Here is a 17,260-nt window from a genome sequence, read left to right as displayed (position 1 = left end):
AGGAGGATGCAGCCTGCTCTGCCCACCTGTTCTGAGGGTATGGCAGGTCCAGCCAAGACCTGGGGCCTCCAGCCTGGCTGGTACAGAGCAGTGACTCAGAGGAAGCAGGCCAACAGGCCGAACAGAGACTACAGGTCCCCACGCCAAAGGGATGAAACTGCCCTTCTGCACACTCTCTTCTTCTTCAGGGTGACTTTTTTTTTTTTGGCCACACCTCATGGCACACAGGGCTTTTCCGGTGGCTCAGCCGCCTGCAATGCAGGAGATGCAGGTTTAATCCCTGGGTTGGGAAGATTCCCTGGAGGAAGGCAGGGCAACCCACTCCAGTAGTCTTGGCTGGAGAATCTCACGGACGGAGGAGCCTGGCGGGCTACAGTCCATGGGGCCACAAAGAGTCAGCCACGACTGAAGCGCTTGAGCACGCACTCAGCCAGTGACTGAACCTGCTACCTCTGACTTGGAAGTGTGAGTCTTAACCAAACTTCCCTGGACTTCCAGGGAAGTCCCTCCTTCAGGGTGATTCTAATACCCACTCAAACCTAATTTTCCCAGAGTACTGTGAGAGCAAAGCATAATGCTATGGGCCAGGGATTCCCACATGGTAGAAACCCAACGTATCCTGTCAAGAAAGGCACTTCTTTCTAGGGAGTTGCCCATGATTCCCTGGCTCCTGCTGTTGAAGTCTAAAGGACTTCCAGGAAGAGCCAGAGAGAATTTGGTCACAGGAAGCAGAGACAAATTTGAATTTATGTTTATGAACATGATAATGCCAATCTGGATTTAAAAGCACAATCACTTTTTGAAAGCACTCATACTGTGTCACTGCAGCCGCCTGAACATAGTAGGTTCTCAGTAAGTATGCACTAGCTCACTTTGAATTGTATCCCTGTGAATAAAAATCTCTGAGCAGGGGATGTTGAGAGAGGAGTGAGTTCCATTCTTGCTGCCAGAAATTAAGGACTATCAGGCCGGTGGTGATCAAGATTTAGTGTGTGAGAAAGTTTCTATATCCCCCAGCCCCCAGAAATGGTCTGGGGCATAAAGTTGGGGGCTGTAGTGAAGCTGTAGCCCCATCTCAACAAGCTCTGCTAGTCTGTCCATCTGCTCATTCATTTCTTCATTTTACCAACACCGAAGGCCCTCCTGGTGCCAGGCACTGTTCAATGAATGGAGGAGGATTCAACAATGAATACGGTAGGCTCTTTGCCTCAAAGAAGCTCAGAATACAAGAGTACTGTGCTGTAATGATGCAGGTTCCTTCAAGGGCCCCCTGGAGGGCCTGGGGATGGGGACCTACAATCCCACGGGGGAGGGCAGAGTGACTTGTGCTCCTTTGGGGACTTAAATGATGTGTGTTCACCCAGTGGACCTACAACAAGGGGGAGGGTGGCTTCGTGGCAGAGGAAGCAGCCTGTGCTGAGGGTTGGGAGGGACTGCAAACCGAAGAAACCATGGGCTGAGGAGCCTGGCGGGCTGCAGTCCATGGGGATGGGAAGAGTTGGACATGACTGAAGCGACTGAGCAAGCACGCAGGGCATGCATGTAGGATCTTACCTACCACGTAGGTGGTACGGCTAGTCCAACTTTCTCAAGATGACTCCAAGATGCTTCTCCCTGACCAGAGGTCAAGGGGGACAGGAGAAAGTCACTTTGGAGAGGAGCAGTCTTTGGAGAAGGATTTGCGAAAATGTAACCACCACACTGCCCCCAGGTCTTCTTGCAGGGGTGGGAACCAACATGCCCTCGCCTAGAGTGCTCAACAGAAGGTGCTGAGATGGAGGGGAAATATGGTGCAGTGTCACCAGGCTTCCCTGGTCCTGAACTAACAGCTACAGAAGGAGGAGACGGAGGAAATGAGCCATCAGTAAACGCCTTTGGCTTGCCAGAGCCTGCAGATGTTATCTCACTACCAGGTAGGTGTGCTCACCCCCACTTGGAGGAAGAAGCTTGAGGCTCAGGGAAATCAAGGTCACACAAGATTAGAACCCAGCTCTGCCTGACTCCACTCCAAATGAGACACATAGTTGGACTTCGGGCTGGTCCAGGCATTAGGAATCCAGGGGACAAGGCTTCTATCCCTAGTCCTGGGAGATTCCACATGCCACAGGGCAACTAAGCCATGTGCCCAACTACTGAGCCCACGCTCTGCAACAAGAGAAGCCACTGCAGTGAGCAGCCAGCGCGGCACAAGGCTCCTACAGAGTAGGCCTGCTTGCCGCAACTAGAGAGAGCCAGCCCGCGGCAACGAAGACCCAGCGCGGCCATAAACAAAGTAAAAAGAAAAAAGAAAGAAAACACACAGTGAGTCTGCCGTTGTCCATCCAACGATGAGGATGACGATGAGAGTTCACGTGTGTTGAGCAAGCACGGTGGACCCGTGTCCTAACCACTTTTGTGTATTCTTTTTATCCTCCTAACAACCCTAAAATCATCTCCATTTAAAAAATGAGGAAACAGAAGCACAGAACAGTTAAGGAACATGCCCAGGATTACATAGCTGAGAGCAGACCATTAGAGAGATAGAAAGAAGTAAGATGAAGTTAAAAAAAAAGAACAGTCTTCATTTGACTTTGAAAACATGGTACCTTCCCCTAATTCATAACCAAGAAAATCTGCCTTCCTAATTATACATAGCTAAAGCATACGACCCAAACACAAGTCCCTGAAATACTTGTGGTGACTTCCAGGAATATTCCAGGCTCTCTTTTAGTGAAGAGTGCTCTATGGTCCCCCTGGGTGACCCCAGCCAAACCCTCGACTTTGATTTCCACAATGAGGTGGTTAATTACATAAGTGCAGCCCAGACCTCTCTTGAGTTCCAGACCCTCAAGAGGGGCCTGGGCATTTCTGCCCTGAAGAACCTTAAATGCTATGCTATGCTATGCTAAGTCACTTCAGTCTTGTCCAACTCTGTGTGACCCCATAGACGGCAGCCTACCAGGCTCCCCTGTCCCTGGGATTCTCCAGGCAAGAACACTGGAGTGGGTTGCCATTTCCTTCTCCAATGCATGAAAGTGAAAAGTGAAACTGAAGTCGCTCAGTCGTGTCCGACTCTTAGCAATCCCATGGACTGCAGCCTACCGGGCTCCTCTGTCCATGGGATTTTCCAGGCAAGAGTACTGGAGTGGGGTGCCATTGCCTTCTCCGGAAGAACCTTAAATGAGACACCTCAAACTCAGCATTTCACCATTAACCTAATCATTTTATGCCTCAAAACTACCCCTCCAGTGTTCCCTATTTGAGGGACTGGAACCACCATCCACCTATTACTCAAGTTAGATGACTTCCTAGTCTCCTCTGAGCTCCTTCATCTCCTACCACCACCTCCAACAGCTGATCACCAAACTCTTTTCTTAATGTTGATTTATTTGGCTGTGTCAGGACTTGGTTGCAGCGCATTGTCTCTTCACTGGGGCACATGAGGCATGCAGATCTTAGTTCCCGGACCAGGGATTGAAGCTGTGCCCTGCGTTGCAAGGCAGATTCTTAACCTCTGGACCACCAAGGAAGTCCCCAGTCATCAAATTCTAGAAATTCTATCTCCTAAACATTTCTATTCTTTGTCCTCTTTCTGCCATTCCCATACTAATTCTAACACAAGCCACCATCCAATTTAACCACTTAACTGGGGTCAACCCACCCCACTCAGTTAGTTCCCTATACTGAAGCCAAAGTAGTCTAATGTGGGCATCTCTCTTCCTCTCTGGGCTTCCCTGACACCTCAGTTGGTAAAGAACCCACCTGCAATGCAGAAGACCCTGGTTTGATTCCTGGATCAGGAAGATTCTCTGGCGAAGGGATAGGCTACCCACTCCAGTATTCCTGGGCTTCCGTTGTGGCTGGTAAAGAATCTGCCTGCAATGCGGGAAACCTGGGTTCGATCCCTGAGTTGGGAAGATCCCCTGGAGAAGGGAAAGGCTATCCACTCCAGTATTCTTGCCTGGAGAATTCCACGGACTGTATAGTCCATGGGGTTGCAAAGAGTCAGACATGACTGAGCAACTTTCACTTTCACTCACTCTTTCTCTCTAGGAGCTAAAAAGGCTCCTCATAGCTCTTAGAATAAAGTCTGCACTTATAAACACAGCTTAAAAGGCTCTGCCCACTCCACTTCAAGCCTTCATGCCTCCTCATGGCTTACCACCCTTCCAACACCTCTCTGCACTGGCAGCCCATGCTCCAGAAAGAACTTGTTTCATGTCTTCAAAAACTTTGGTGTTGCTGTTTTGTCAAGGTAGGTTGGAGACCCTCCTCGGAGCCCTTATGTGTGTGCTAAGTCACTTCAGTGGTGTCCGACTCTTTGCGATCCTACGGACTGCAGCCTGCCAGGCTCCTCTGTCCATAGGCCCTTAAGAGTACTGTAATTCCCCAGGCCTAGGCTTACCCTGGCCTGCCAATGCAGGAGATGCAAGTTCTGTCCCAGGGTGGGGATGATCCCTTGCAGGACAGCATGGCAACCCAGTATTCTTGTCTGGAGAATCCCATGGACAGAGGAGCCTGGCAGGCTATAGTCCATGGGGTCACAGAGTCAGACACAACTGAGCATCTAAGCACACACACAGAGACTTACCCCAGGGTATTTTAGTTATCTACTCACTTCCCTCCCTCCCTCCCACAGCCTGTGACAGACCTCCACTGCCCCTCCAGTGCCTGCTACATAGGTTTTATTTATTTCTTTTCAGAAAGTATTTATTTGGCTGCGCCGGGTCTTAGTATCGGCATTCGGGATCTTTTCATTATGGCATGTGGGATCTAGTTCCTTGACCAGGGATCAAACCCAGGTCCCCTGTATTGGGAGCTCAGAGTCTTAGCCACTGAACCAGCAGGGAAGTCCCTGCTACATAGGTTTTAAAATTAAATATTGAATGCCTACAATCAGATAACTGACAGTAACCTATGAAGACAGCACGATGTACCAAAATCCTGATAACCATGGCTTTAGGAGAGGAATTAGAGAGGAGAAGGAGAAGAGATTTTGGTGTTTTTCTCTGAGTACTTCAATCATAGGACAATGTGCAAAAGATATTAATTTGAGTTTTATTTTGTGTTGTTGTGGAAGAATAAAGAAGAATGAGAGCTATTTATATACTGTTCCTGTCTTTTCTCTCCCCTCATTCCAAGAAGAGAGCCTTGTGTTCTATTTCCTTGCCTTGGGGGGCATTTACCAAAAGCAAAAGTTGCTAAAGGTCTCTCGTCCTGACTTTGGAGAAAGACTGTGGACAGAAGTCACTGAGGACAAGGAAGTATCCTGAGGGCAGAAAGGAGTCTGTCTGCAGAGCTGGGTGGGGGTAGCGGGTAGTCAGAGTCCCCAGAATCTGGAGGATGGGGAGGGGCCTGGAGAGTGCCACGTGCTGGGAATCCACAGCCTGTGCCCCAGAAGGAGGGACCCTGGAGGCTCAACCCTGGCAAAGATGCTGTGCCCACCTGGACTCCAAGGGAACACTTGTGCTCAGACAGTGGTCACATTGGTGGCGACCAGTGTGGACAACTAAAAAGTATTAGTTATCTCAGTTTTGGCTGCTCTGTGAGGGGGATGCTCAGTCGCTTCAGTCATGTCTGACTCTTTGCGACCCCATGGACTGTAGCCCCCCAAGCTCCTCTGTCCATGGGATTTTCCAGGCAAGGATACTGGAGAGGGTTGACATACCCATCTCCAGGGGATCTTCCCAACCCAGGGTTCGAAACTGGGTCTCCTGCAAAATGGGATAGGACCTTTAAATCAGGAATTCCATTTGAAAAAAATAAAGTACCATGGTATTTCTTGCAGAGTCATATCTGCGGCATGAAAATCATGCTGACTGTGCTTATGTATGGAGTCCTTTACAATGAGAGTTTCTCAAGTGCGCATTCTCAGTTTAAAAACAAAAGCCAAGAAAAGGTCATTCAACTCCCTAGCAAGGCAGGGTTGGTCTTACACCCCGGGGTATAACACTGGGGCTGTTTTTACCCTCTCCTCCAGGGAATCTTCAGCTGGGAAGAGGGTGCCTGAGAAAAAAGCAGATCTAAATGCATCCGCCTCCTTGGGAAGCAATGTCTCCTAATAACGCAGATGTAAACACGATTTCCACATTGCCCCCCCCGTCTGGTCAGTGATATCAGGAGAGGACCAGGAGAAATGGGCTTGCAGGACCTGGGGATGGTGTGGCTGGGGGGGCTCCTAGAACCCAAGCCAGCTTAAGGACTACTTGCTGAAAGGCCGGGAGACCCAATGCCCAATTCCAGACACTGCTATGAGAGGAGCAAATTACAAGGACTTCTTCCATAGGGTCCAGGCCACTCCGGCTGAGAACTCAACTCTGCACACACACTTTAAGCACCGAGGTAAGGGCGTAGGTCTTTGCTGGTGTGCGCTGTATTTCCTGCTCTGGTCTGTATGTTTCTGTCTTCCACCACCTTATTTGTTCTGATTTTTCCATTCCCTTCCCAGCCTTTAGGTTCATTTTCTGACTTCATCATTTAGCTGTGTGACCTGGGGTAGGTTGTCTCTTAGCTTTCTTGAACTTCCCATTCTTCACGTTCAGAATGGAATAAAAACTGCCTCCTGATTATCATGAAGTCTGGAGACAATGGCCCTAAGTGCCTAGCACGGAGTCTCCCAACACTCACTAAGTGCTCATTACTATTTTTTAAAATATTTACTTGTATGTATGTATTTATTTGGCTGCACCACATCTTATTTGCAGCCTGCGGGATCTATAGTTGAAGTATACAAACTCTTAGTTGTGGCATGCGGGGTTTAGTTCCCCTGCATTGCAAGTACCAAGTCTTAGCGCCTGGATTATCAGGCTTGTCCCAATAAGTGCTCATTAAATGGTCGTTATTTTTATTGACACCGTTGCATCCGCACTAGTAAAATGCCTTCTTATTCTCGGAAGGGACAAAGCCTGTTCTGACAGCTTCTCCCTTGGCGGTCGTCACAGCAGCTCTGAATGCCAGTGTTCCCCTCAGCCCAGTCTGGGACAGCTTGTTATCCACGGTCACTTCCCTCCTGGGCTCAGCCCTCCAACCCCACTGAACAAGCTCTTCCAGTTCTCAGCCCGCCTCCTTCCCATGTGATCTCATTACCTCCTCACAAAGGGCATTCCAGGGCTCAACTGAGCCCCGAACTTGACGCGGGTCTTATTTAATCCGCGGCATCTCCTCCTCTCAGGGTGTGTGCTCTTGCAAGCAATTCTCTGCTGTCTCCTGTTCCCCAGCCGCCCTCGTCCCCGCCCAGCTCAGCCGCAATCATCTCTTATTCTCTGAGTCCACTCACAGACCTTCACCCAGGCCTTGGACGGGTAACTTTACTGCCTGCTACAATTTTGCCTTTGTAATCAGGAACATTGGCCAGGCATCAAAGGCACCTTCTCCCCATTTCCTCTTTTCAGATTTTATAATCATCCTCTCCCGTGCAACCTCCATTACCTGAACTTGGAACTACCTGACTTTTATCTCTGGCGACAGGACCCAGGAGCATCATAAAGTCACGCCCCTGGAGCTGGGCGTTGGGAAAAGCAGACTGGCCTGGAGTTGCTGCTGCTGCTGCTGTAGTCTCTGAGGGCCAGTGTGGGCATCTTGCCCGTTATTTAAAGAGGGCAATGCTCACCTCTACAGGGTAGATCCTAACGGGAATTGTTTAGGATTTGGAAACTTCTAGACTGCATTTCCATCCATCCTTAGACTGCATCTCTGCCTCTTTGGGGTGGCTGAGTTTCCTAATCAGTTAACTTGGGAGGCTGGAGGATTGTCAAGAGGAGTTTCCTTTTATCTATTTGTTAAAATGCTTTTACAAGGAAAATGTATTCCTACTTGATTGTGTGATTTTTTTTTTAAAGGTATGAAAGAAAATAACGTTGGTGGGAGGAGAGAAACAGAAGCATACCCTTGATGGAAAGGGACTAGCAGAGACAGGAGGGATGATAGAGGCCTCCAGTATCTCTTGCTTGATCCAGAGAAAACTTCCTGGGGGCAGGGGTGCTGGTGAGTAAGAGGGCTGATAAGAGAAGAGACGAAAGGACCTGCCAGCTTCCAGCAGAAGGCAGGGGCAGTCTGAAGTGAGGAGCTGAGCTCGCTGAGGGTCCAGTCTGGGGCTCTGCATCTGGTAGCTCTTGGTGGGCTTCCCTGGTGGCTCAGATGGTAAAGAATTCACCTGCAATGCAGGAGACCCAGGTCTGATCCCTGGGTCAGGAAGATCCGCTGGAGAAGAGAATGGCTACCCACTCCAGTATTCTTGCCTGGAGAATTCCATGGACAGAGGAGCCTGGCGGTCACCTAATCAATGGACATGAGTTTGAGCAAACTCCGGGAGATCGTGAAGGACAGGGGGGGCCTGGTGTGTTGCAGTCCATGCAAGAGTCAGACACGACTTAGCAACTGAACAGCAAGAAAAACAGGCCCTTCATATTTGGCGAAAGAATGCATAAAACTAAACTTGAATCCAGTTGCCATACAGTTTATAAAAGAGATGTGAATTGCTAACAGTTGAGCCTGGTTCAGACCTGTACGGTGCCTTTAAAAGTTGCTTTACACAGACAAGGAATGTGAGCCTCATGCTCCAGACGGCCCATGGTTACATAAGGGAGTTAAAGGAGGCTGAAGTCTCCTAAATTCAACCCCAGTTCCCTGAATATTATACCATTTCGCCTCCAGGTCTATGTGTTGGGAAGTATTCTGTGTGGTATAACAAACATCAACTGAGTACTAGAATGCGTGGACGGAAGGCTTCAGGATCTACATTTCTAGAATTTTCCAACTTGAATCATTCTTAACAACAAGACAGGAGCCGTCTGCTCCTTTTCCCTCTGGGCCTAGGCTCTCTCTGCCCAGCAGTCTTAGCTTTCTTCTTCCCCTCTAGGGCTTATCTCATCTCTCCTAGCCACAACAAGAAAGTCAGACCCAGACGCTGCTCAGAGATGCTTTCCCAATGAATCGTCCATGTTTGTCTAGGATGAGAAAGGTGTGTCCTGAAATTAGAGGTCACACAAGCTCAGACCCAGATAATGGACATTCAGGCAGACTGCCACCTCTCTCACTCTCTCCTCCCACATTACAGTCTTCATTCTTCAAGTAAAAAAGTTACCTCCCCTTGTCTCAGATCGTGTCCAAGCTCCATGATGTGACTGGACTCCTTTACCCTACGATGGTCCTATGGTGGGCCTTTCCTGACCCCACCCTCTGCCTGGCATCCTTGTGGTTCACAGGGTCATGCACGCTCATGCTCAGTCGCTCAGTCGTGTCCCACTTTTGCAACCCCATGGACTGTAGCCCACCAGGCTCCTCCGTCCATGGAATTTTCCAGGCAAGAATACAGGAGTGGATAGCCATTCCTTTCTCCACATGATCTCCCCAACCCAGGGATCAAACCTGCATCTCTTGCATGAGCAGGCAGATTCTTTACCACTGCATCACCTGAAAAGCCAAGGTTATCACCACCTATCTGTAATTTCTTTTAATAAAATACATACAAGGAGGAGGTATAATATTAAGTATTGCTCTATCTTTCTGGAATTTTAAAATGACACGTGCACACATTTTAAAAAGTTACACGTATTACATAGATACAAAGTGTAATTTAAAAAAAAATCTATTTATTTATTTTGACTGCACCAAGTCTTAGTTGTGGCATGTGGGACCTAGTTTCCTGATCGGGGATCGAACCCAGGTCCCCTAAATTGGGAGTGCACAGTCTTAGCCACTGGACCACCAGGGAACTCCCCAAACTGTAATTTCTAAAATATATCTTACAGATTAAGCAGGAAGGAAGGAAGAAGAAAGGGCGGAGAAAGAAGAAAGGACTATCTGAGTTGATTTTGAAATAAGCTGATATCAGAGAAGAAACCTTATTTGGTGGAAATCAGAAAGGAGAAAAACCGCAACCACCATAAGGTAGAGGTTTTTAAAATTTTTGGCTGTACCCCATGATGTGCGGGGCTTAGTTCCCTGACTAGGGATCAAACCCACGCCCCCTGCACTGGAAGGTGGGGTCCTAACCCTGGACCACCAGGGAAGCCCCTCAAGAGGTAGAGTGTTTGTCCATCATATTCCCATAGAGAAACAGTTTGTCCTGACTCAGTCCAGAAGGACCTCTAGTTACAGGGGCACCAAGAAGCTACGCATGATGTTAGGAGCAAATGAGAGGGAGGAGCCCATCAAATGTCATTTTAGTTACATCATTTTAGTGTGTTTTGGAAGGAAGGCTCGGAAATAGAATACTAAGGCTCTGAGGCTCACGAATGTCAAGACCTTAGAAGACACCTTGGTCATGTGGTTTGGAGTCTCTCCCTCCACCAGGGGACGAATTTACCTGGCCTCAAATGCTAACAATCCTACCAAGAGATCTGACATGTCAGCTGCATTTTGCTGCTCAGCTAATGACCACTGTCGTGGGAGGTTTTGATGCCCACACTGACCTCCATCCTGTAGGAGGCACCGAGATCCCTCATTTAGCCAGGTCTTGTTCAAAGAGTCCCTGCAGGACGGCTGAGGTCTGGACATGGGTGGCAGCATCACAAGGGTTTAATACCTGCTCCGCATACTTCCAGGATAAGGGTCTAAAGAGGCTTTGGTCAGGGCTCTTCCCAGGCCTGGCCTTCACTCTTCCCACACGTGAAAGTTCACTGAACTCTCACACTTAACCCAATGTGCTGTCTGCAAACAGCCTTGACACAGTCTGCTTTATTACTTTGCTTTTCTGTTCTAGCCAAATGCATGCCAGAGATGGAAGGAATTTAGAAACCTGCTGGAAGCAGGCAGTGTTTAAGTAATTATTTAGATTCAGATTTTAATGCTGCAAAGGCCAAAGACTAAAACCAAACAGTCCCTGTGGAAAAAATTTTTAAAAAAGACCAAAGACATGAAATTTGAGGAAGTCAGATTACTCACTTAAATATGCCATCGGTGTATCAGGAATATCAGCAGGGCTACTCAAGCATCGCTAAGTTCAGTGATTTCAGTGCAAGTGTGTGAAATGGCTACATAAATCTGGCCGTTTCACACACACTTTTCGTGTTTTTCTGCTCAGAGGTTGTAGGGACTTCCAGCTGCCCTGCAAACTCTGCTTCACACTGCTGTCTTCCACGACTGGCTTGGAGACCCTCTGAGGGTGGATATTGTATTCAATACTATATTGTTCCAATACTTTGGCTACCTGATATAAAGAGCTGACTCATTGGAAAAGGTCCTGATGCTGGGAAAGATTGAAGGCAGGAGGAGAAGGGGGCATCAGAGGATGAAACGGTTGGATGGCATCATCAACTCAACAGATATGAGTTTGAGCAAACCCCGGGAGATAGTGAAGGACAGGGAAGCCTGGTGTGCTGCAGTCCACGGGGTGGCAAAGAGTCGGACACAACTGAGTGACTCAACAAAAAATTGTATTCAAGTGGGCCAGGTCACCAAATCCATGCCCAGGTTGTTTTGTTGTTGTTGTTGTTTGTTTTCGTATTGTTGTTTTTTTGTCTTTATTGAATCTGTCACAACACTGCTTCTGTTTTATGTTTCGGTGTTTTGGCCAAGCGGCAGGTGGGATCTTAGCTCTCAGAGCAGGGACTGAACAACCCCTTGCGTTGGAAGGCAATGGGCCACCAGGGAAGTCCCTCTGCCCAGTTTTAATGGCCATACTGTGAGTGGGGATGAAGTGAAGCTAGGGAGTATGCTTGGCTGATCCCAATCCCCAGATCCTGGGCAGTCACAGCCTGTTCCATTTACATTGCAAAGTGGAAAAAAATATGGATTATGGGCCCTGTGCTTCAATATAAAGAAACAGCAGAGGAAATACAGGGGTAGCTGCCTTGAGAAATTACATCAGGAGGAGGAGGACACAATGGTTCAGGCCACAGCCAACACAGATGCCCAGAGTCTCTCCTCGAAAGCCACTGGGGTTTGAGATCAGGCCAAAGAGGCTTCTGTTCAGAAGAGGCAGCAGCCGGGGGAGGCTTGTGTTGGAGACAGCCCGAGCGCTCCAGCCTGCCTGCTGACCGTCCTTTGGCCACAGCTCTGAACCCCCGTCCACAGGGTGGCCCTGGGGAAGAGGCCTGCTCTGGGGGCACTGTTTAATGATTTGCCAGCAAAGAACAAGGCAAACAGACTGCTGGCAGCTGCCTGGATGCAATGGGAGAGTCGATTTTTATTCCCACCCACAGTGCAGCCTTCTAGGCAGGGGATAAAAGAAAAAGTGAGAGAGGGTATCAGAGCGCCTAGGAGAGACTACCATTTTGGGCTCGGCATTTCACTGGCATTTCACTTGGGCTCGGCTTTTCTATGGATGGAGCCTGAACATCTTGGCATTGGTGCCAGTTGGTATTTCCATTCTCTGAATACTTCAGTAATTCCTAATAGCATCTCTTGAGCTCCTAGGAACTATAAAGTAAGATATCGAAATGGCTTCTTATAGCAGAGTTCTAGACATGAAAGAGAATGAGACCAGAAAAACACTGTCTTTGCTTTAAGAAATCTTTTACAGGAAGTGTATAATATGGGAAAGCAGTTTGGTTCGCTAATAAATTCCTTTTACTTTCTCTTCCCGTGAACCTTTCCCCTATCTCCTTGGCTCTACAAAAAAAACCCAAGTGGCACCTCCCATTCTCCTGTGAGCCAGAGGCTCCGAGATCTAAGTCCTACAGCTCCCCACCCTTTTTATCCTTGACCTTGCAGCCCAGCCCAACGGGGCCCTTCTCTAACGCTCTCACCAGCCTTCAGTCCCCCCAGTTACTTTCTCCCGTAGAGTCTCCTGGGCTTCCCTGCTGTCTCAGATAGTAAAGAATCTGCCTGCAATGCGGGAGGCCTGGGTTGGGAAGATCCCCTGAAGAAGGGCCTTGCTACCCACTCCAGTATTCTTTCCTGGAGAGTTCCAAGGACAGAGGAGCCTGGTGGGCCATCCAGGGGGTCACAAAGAGTGGGACGTGACTGAGTGACTAACACACACGTGGAGTGTCCTGAAGTGATATATTCAAAATTCTTAAATGACAGTTACCTCTTACAATTAGTTGTATCAGTGTTCCCCTGTGACCCGCCCTCTCTCCAATTTTCCTCCAGGAGAACACCTGGTTCTTAAGAGATGTTCGACGAAACTACTTCACTTCCTGTAAAGTCAACCCTGAGCTCCTTCAAGTAAGAAGGACTTGTACATGCTAGATGTTAAGAAAAATGCATGTTGAATTATCTGTTCTAATTACCATATTTGAGATAAATAAGTTTGGTGGTTGCCTTGTCATTTGATCAGGATATGATTATTTTCATATTTCTGCTTTCTCTTTAGAAACCTTCTGTATATTCCCTGTAAGTTTACATTTTAAAGCCAGTTTTATTGTATTTTGACCTCTAAGCAGGGGATAATTCTCTTCTTTCCCTTTTATATGATGCTTAAATCTCTATAACCCTGAACAAAATCACTTATTTTAGGAAGAACTTTCTGCTAATAACCCATCCCCAGGTACTCTTATTTATTATCTTTCTTCAGTATCAATGTGCAGAAATGAGCATGGTCCTTAATGCATTGCCTCACCCCAAAAAAGGGACTAGATTCTGCTCTCAAAAGACTAAAATCTGACAGTAGATCTATAGCCATGTATACACTCACTCATGTACAGGAATCCCAAGGCCATCTGTGAAGCAATACACAGGGAAAGTAAATCCACAGAGCACAGCACATACATGCAGGGAGCGCGTGACATGAACGTGGAGACTGTTACTCTCACTATGTCACTTTAGGTGATCCCGTCACTTCGGGTCCTTTGGTCTGTGCCCTAGATCTGACCGGAAGCTGTTTCAGGGCAGGAGCCGTTTAGAGAGTATTAAAAACAATTCTATTATTTATCACCCCTCCAGAAATGACTCAAAGTTTTGCCTCCTATTGGCTTTAGCCCACAGTGTTGGCTGAGTATCTCTGGTGGCTTTAGTCTCTACTAAGATTTTACAAGAACTTGGACCAGTGATCTGCATGGAAAATTCAGAGTTGACTTACTCTCAACAGTATTCCATGTTTTTTCTGAGTGGTTTCTTTTATCTTACCTTTAGTGGAATGAGGGATGAATTATATTTTTTTCTCTATTTTCTTAAAGACATTTTAAAATGTGGACCATTTTTAAAGTCTTTACTGAATTTGTTACAATACTGCTACTGTTCTATGTTTTTAGTTTTTTGGCCACAAGGCGTGTGGGATCTGAGCTCCCAGACCAGGGATTGAACCTGTGCCGTCTGCCTTGGAAGGCAAAATTGTAACCACTGGACCACCAGGGAAGTCCCTCTCTTTTCTTTATACCCTACAAAGTTGATGTATCTGAAACCCAAAACGTAAAGACTGTAGTTGAGGGGCCATTTGCTTTCACCGCCCACTTGCCTTCGTTTCAGGTTCCCGGGAGCCCGATCAGCTGTCCAGTCTATGCTGGCCCTGAAGACACGGCATGAGGCTGCCTCACACCAAATGTGACTGTGTGTTCAAATATTCCAACATCTCCTGACTTGCTCTTTGAGAACTATAAGTTCTTTGTTACCTCATAATTGCCCAAACCTCTTTATTTTTCTTGCTAAGTGCAAATGGTAAGAGATACCAAAATATAATCAAAGTGCTGATAAACGGAAGAGGAACCCTCTCAGTTATCAAGTTAGCTCTGCTGAACACAAGTCCTGTTTGCATTTGTCAGGAGATGCAGGGAGGTACCATCATCAGACTGAGTGGGTGAGGGAAGTTCTTAGGGAGGTGAGCCAGATTCCTGGGTTGAGAGTTCATAGGGCAGTAAGGATCAATAGGAGCACTTCTGATTTGTACACTGATTACCAAGGTACAAAGCAACACTACCCTTTGTCCTTTTTATTTTTACTCTGCTAATCAAACCCTTCAACCTAAATTAAGACTATTATTCAGCTTTGATGTTACATTTTATATTAGCAAAGTGCTTTATAATCCTTCAATTAGCTATTTTATTCTCCTTTATTACTACCACCCATTTCAACAAATTAGGTTGAAGACACAACGCAATGCATATTGGGCTTGCAAGCAGGAATCCTGAATTTCAGGTGTGAATTTCATGTATAATGAAAGGAGACTGGATTGACCACAGGAAGCATCACAGAGTAAAAGAACAGAAGCATCAAAATTGTAAGAACTTTCTTGGGAACTAAACCTCCAATGATTTAGGGCAAGACTTGAATTTTTTTACTTTATTTTGGTAGCACAAAAACTGAGAGCTTTCACTAGCTTCAATCAAAACTGTGACTAGCAAACACGTCTTTAACAGACAATTCTCTTGACTGAATGTGGGGTGGTGGGCGTGGACGTGTCTGAGCCCAGTGGCGCCAGTTGGTTCCTAAGGAAAAGGACTGAGGCTGGAGGGAGACAGATATCTCGAAATTCCTTCTCATTTGTTGGATGCCCATTCTTGGCACCCTTCTTCACTTGCTGTTCGTGACATAACGCGACTTCTCCTAGGGCCCCTCATTTGTTGCCTCTTTTTCTTCTCTTCTTCTGCTCGTTTAAATATAAGGATATATTCTCTGATTTCTATTACAGCTCTATAGCGTTCTTATCATTCCAATATCAATGATAATTCCAAAATTTGCTTCCAAAGTCAAATTCTCAGGCACTTCCAGAGGCCTGTTTGACATTATTTCTTAATCATCTTACTGGTACCCTCTACTCCACCCTAAACTAGTAAGCCCTCTTAATTTACCCATTTTTGTTAATGGCACCATCATTTTCCTAGAGATCCAGCCTGAGCACCTCAGAGTCACTGTATCCAATCACTCAAACTCATAGTTGGAAACCTACCTTCTCTATGTCTCTGGGGTCTGAACAATTACAATAAACTTCTCACTGGTCTCCAATGTCTCCCTATTCTAAGTCACTATACAGTCTCCTAAAGATAGCCCTGATCATATCACTGTCCTATTCAAATACCATAATGATTCTTCTCTGCCTTCTGAATTAAACTCAAACTCAGCCTATTAAATCAGGGCTGTACACTGGCTCTGTAATCGGACAACTTGGTTTCATATCTCAACTCAGTCACATACAAGATGTGTGTGACTTTGAAGGGTGGCCTAATCTCTTGAGTCTTGGTTTCCTTGCAGGTAAAAAAAAATGTGGGTACCACCACCTACCCAAGATCATTGCAGAGATTAAATGAAATGAATGTAATTAAAGTAGCAACCATTTCTGCACACAGTAGGTACTCAAAAAGTACTAATTCCTTCCTCTTTGCCTCTTCCTTTTCAGCTTTATCTCCACTTCCCTTCTAAACATACTATACCACTTGTCCAAACCAAATCGTGTTACTCACTCACCTCTTATATCCTCTTGGAATGCCTCTTGCTTCTATCCTGTCACTTTCAAACATCCTACTTATCCTTCAAGGACAAGTTTACATGCCACCTCTTTCATGAAGACTCTCTTCTTCATCTGAAATGTCCCAATTGACTTGTTTGTATTTATTGAGGCACTTTACATCTTCAGCATAAATTTGTATTCTCATCTACCACATTGAGGTCAGGGGTTTCTTTATATCCCCATATATAACACAGTGCCCTAACAGGCAATCAATAAATGTGTGCTGAATTAAAACTGAAAGCTTGAGCTTTTGGTCTCCCGAGACTCCATTCATTTGTGATTCATACTTCATACTGAGAACTCTTTAGAAACAGTCTCTGGCGGGATATCAGAATTTCAAACAACTCTAACAGAGAAGCTGAGTCAGTCTAGGATTAAGTTCAGTCCTAGTTCAGCCAACAGGAATTGTCTAGACCCTGTTCCTGCTTGAGATATCATAATTTGGCAACTTGTGTGAGCCATGGGGGCCCATTTGAACGCATGTATTCATTTTTAATTTTTTGGCCATGCAGCACGTGGGATCTTAGTTCTCCAACTGCGGATTGAATCTGCACCCCCTGCATTGGAAGCACAGAATCTTAACCACTGGATCACCAGGGAAATCCCTCATTTGAATATATTTAAATGAGAACATGTGTGTATTTAGTAGCTCAGTCATGTCTAACTCTTTGTGACCCCACGGACTGTGTAGCCCACCAGGCTCCTCTGTCCATGGGATTCTCCAGGCAAGAATACTGGAGTGGCTTGCCATACCCTCCTCCAGGGGATCTTCCCAACCCAGGACTCCTCCATTGTAGGTGGGTTGTTTACCATCTGAGCCACCAGGGAAGCCCATGAATACTGGAGTAGGTAGCCTATCCCTTCTCCAGAGGATCTTCCCAACCCAGGAATTGAACCAGGGTCTGTCTCCTACATTGCAGGCGGATTCTTCAACAGCTGAGCTACCAGGGAAGCCCC

The 17,260-nt window shown here is 46.7% G+C and overlaps 1 protein-coding gene across 1 annotated transcript in view; it reads right to left on the bottom strand.

Annotated features, from left to right (window-relative positions):
• Positions 1–17,260, bottom strand: part of RNF43 (ring finger protein 43) — a 65,282-nt gene that overhangs the window by 18,209 nt on the left and 29,813 nt on the right. The window lies entirely within an intron of this gene.

This window comes from Bison bison, unplaced genomic scaffold, assembly GCF_000754665.1.
Source record: "Bison bison bison isolate TAMUID 2011002044 unplaced genomic scaffold, Bison_UMD1.0 scf7180017864472, whole genome shotgun sequence".
Classification (NCBI taxonomy): Eukaryota; Metazoa; Chordata; class Mammalia; order Artiodactyla; family Bovidae; genus Bison; species Bison bison.
This window is presented reverse-complemented; position numbering and strand designations above follow the sequence as displayed.